Below are 3,274 nucleotides of genomic sequence, written 5' to 3'. Positions count from 1 at the left end.
GCGAGTCAAGGGTGGACTTGCAACTTGGACAAAAAATGGTCAGGCTCTAGTTGCGAGTCGAGGGTGGACTTACAACTAGGGAAAAAGGTTTGGACCTAGTTGCGAGTCGAGGGTGAGATTGCAATTGAACCAAAAAACAAGGTCTGGCCCCAATTGCGAGTCAAGTGTGGACTTGCAACTGGAAAAAAAGGTGAGACCCGAGTTGTGAGTCGAGGGTGGACTTGAAACTAGCACAAAAATAGGTTGGGCCCTAGTTACGAGTCAAGATTGGACTTGCAACTGAGACAAAAGGTCGCGCTCCAGGTGTAAGTCAAGGGTAGACATGCAATTAGGGCAAAAAAAGGTTGGGTCCTAGTTGCGAGCCGAGGGTGGACTTGCAACTGAGAAGAAAAAAAGTTAAACCCTAGTTGCGAGTTAAATGGTGGACTTGCAACTGGGACAAAAAAGGTTGGGTCCACTTGCGAGTCAACGGTAGACTTGCAACTGGGACAAAAAAGGTTGAACCCAATTGTGAGTCGAGGTTGGATTATCAACTGGAGAAAAAAGGCCGGGCTACAGTTGTGAGTAGATGATGGACTTGCAAATGAGACAAAAAAGGTTGGGCCCTCAGTTGCGAGCCGATGGTGGGCTTGCAATTGACTAAAAAATATCAGGCTCCAGTTGTGAGTCGAAGGTGAACTTGCTACTCGGACAAAAAAGGCCAGCCCTGAGTTGCGAGTTGAGGATGGACTTGCAGCTGGGACAAAAATTTCGGGCCCCGATTACGATTCAAGGTTGGGATTGCAACTGGGACAAAAGAAGGTCAGGCCCCGATTGCAAGTTGAGGATGGACTTGTAACTGAAACAAGAAAAAAGACATCATCTTTGATTGTGGACAGTCAATTGACAAAGAAGTAAAAAATCATTAATTTAAAAAAGAAAAAAGAAAAAAGGAAAAATAAAATAAATAATTTCGTGAATCAAAAAGTTTACAAATTTAAGAAAAAGAAGGAAAAAGCAAAAAAACAAAAATAAAATAAAATGTTTGCTTGTGGCTGCAACCCACGCCGAGGCAAAGACACCAGGGCTGTTATAAAGGAAACAACGGGCTAAACGCTACGATGAGAACCCCTCTCGCGAGTGACGCATACAGAGACAACACCAAACAACAAAAGAAGACCAAAGAACATGAATCTTGATGTCTAAATCGTGCAGTTAAAAGTTAGTTGTGATGTAACTATTTCACATTCACATCTAGATGTTAAAATAGCAAACCCGTTAAGAAAATGCATAGAAAAACGCAAAAACACTCAAAACAAAAAAGGAAAGTTGGTGTCTCGTCCATTCTCCACTGACACCTCTGTAAGCACACAAACAACTCAAAACAAAAACAAAAAACAGAAAAAAAAATACTAATATACAACCCTAGACTTAAGAAAACCAATACATTAATAGAGAAAAAAAGATTAAAACAGTCCACACGGAGATGGTATCGGATGAGTGAGACCCTTTCAATTGTACACATCTGCTTGAAAAAAAAACACAAGCACTTCAGAGGGGATAGCAGGCCCATACAATGGGCAGAGACAGCCCCAGGAGGGACACACGATGCAGGACACACATAGCGACGCAAGGGACAAAACAACGCCGCATCAACAGATTTTGCACGAACTTTACAGCCTTGATCTTCTGGTGGACAACTTAGATGTGAGATAACTATTTCACATCTAGATATGAAAAAGCAAATTTGATTTCAAACAGTTCAGCCTATATAAAAAGGTCAGCATATGCTAACAAAATTCACCGTACATTAAAAAATGTTCATGAGAGCTATATCTCTCTTCTCACTTATAGTGAGAATAGCTCTCGTCTCGCTGAATGTTTTTCCTCTTCTTTAGTTATGGCCCTCATTGCTCCAAGGAAAAGCCTAGATTCAAATTTCCCGGGGCAAACGATGAAGTCACATGTGTTGGGTACCCTCTTGGGCAGTGGCGGAGACATGCATGGGGTAGTGTTGGGGAACGTAGTAATTTAAAAAAAATTCCTACGCACACACAAGATCATGGTGATGCATAGCAACGAGAGGGGAGAGTGTTATCCGCGTACCCTGGTAGACTATAAGCGGAAGTGTTATGACAACGCAATTGATATAGTCGTACGTCTTCACGATCGACTGATCCTAGTACCGAAAGTACGACACCTCCGCGATCTGCACACGTTCGGCTCGGTGACGTCCCACGAGCTCACGATCCAGCAGAGTGTCGAGGGAGAGCTTCGTCAGCACGACGGCGTGATGACGGTGATGATGAAGCTACCAACGCAGGGCTTCGCCTAAGCACTGCAACGATATGACCGAAGTGGATTATGATGGAGGGGGGCACCGCACACGGCTAAAAGATCAATGATCAACTTGTGTGTCCATGGGGTGCCCCCCTCGCCCGTATATAAAGGAGTGGAGGAGGGGGAGGGCCGGCCCTCTACTATGGCGCGCCCTGGGGAGTCCTACTCCCACCGAGAGTAGGATTCCCCTTTCCAAGTAGTAGGAGTAGGAGAGAAGGAAGGGGAGGAGAGAGGGAAGGAAGGAGGGGGGTGGCCCCCCACCCAATTCGGATTGGGCTAGGGGGCGCGTCCTCCACCTTTTCCTCTTCCTCTCCTCCATTCCACTAAGGCCCAATAAAGCCCATATACTCCCCGGGGGGTTCCGGTAACCTCCCGGTACTCCGGTAAATGCCCGAACTCTTCCGGAACCATTCCGATATCCAAACATAGGCTTCCAATATATCGATCTTTACGAATCGACCATTTCGAGACTCCTCGTCACGTCCGTGATCATATCCGGGACTCTGAACTACCTTCGGTACATCAAAACACATAAACTCATAATACCGATCGTCACCGAACGTTAAGCATGCGGACCCTACGGGTTCGAGAACTATGTAGACATGACCGAGGCTCATCTTCGGTCAATAACCAATAGCGGAACATGGATGATCATATTGGTTCCTACATATTCTATGAAGATCTTTATCGGTCAAACCGCATAACAACATACGTTGTTCCCTTTGTCATCGATATGTTACTTGCCCGAGATTCGATCGTCGGTATCTCAATACCTAGTTCAATCTCGTTATCGGCAAGTCTCTTTACTCGTTCCGTAATGCATCATCCCGCAACTAACTCATTAGTCACATTGCTTGCAAGGCTTATAGTGATGTGCATTACCGAGAGGGCCCAGAGATACCTGAAAAATCCTAATCTTGATCTATGCCAACTCAACAAGTACCATCGGAGACAC

Source organism: Triticum aestivum, chromosome 4D (genome assembly GCF_018294505.1).
Source record: "Triticum aestivum cultivar Chinese Spring chromosome 4D, IWGSC CS RefSeq v2.1, whole genome shotgun sequence".
NCBI lineage: Eukaryota > Viridiplantae > Streptophyta > Magnoliopsida > Poales > Poaceae > Triticum > Triticum aestivum.
The sequence above is the reverse complement of the archived record's forward strand: the minus strand, read 5'-3'. Positions refer to the sequence as shown.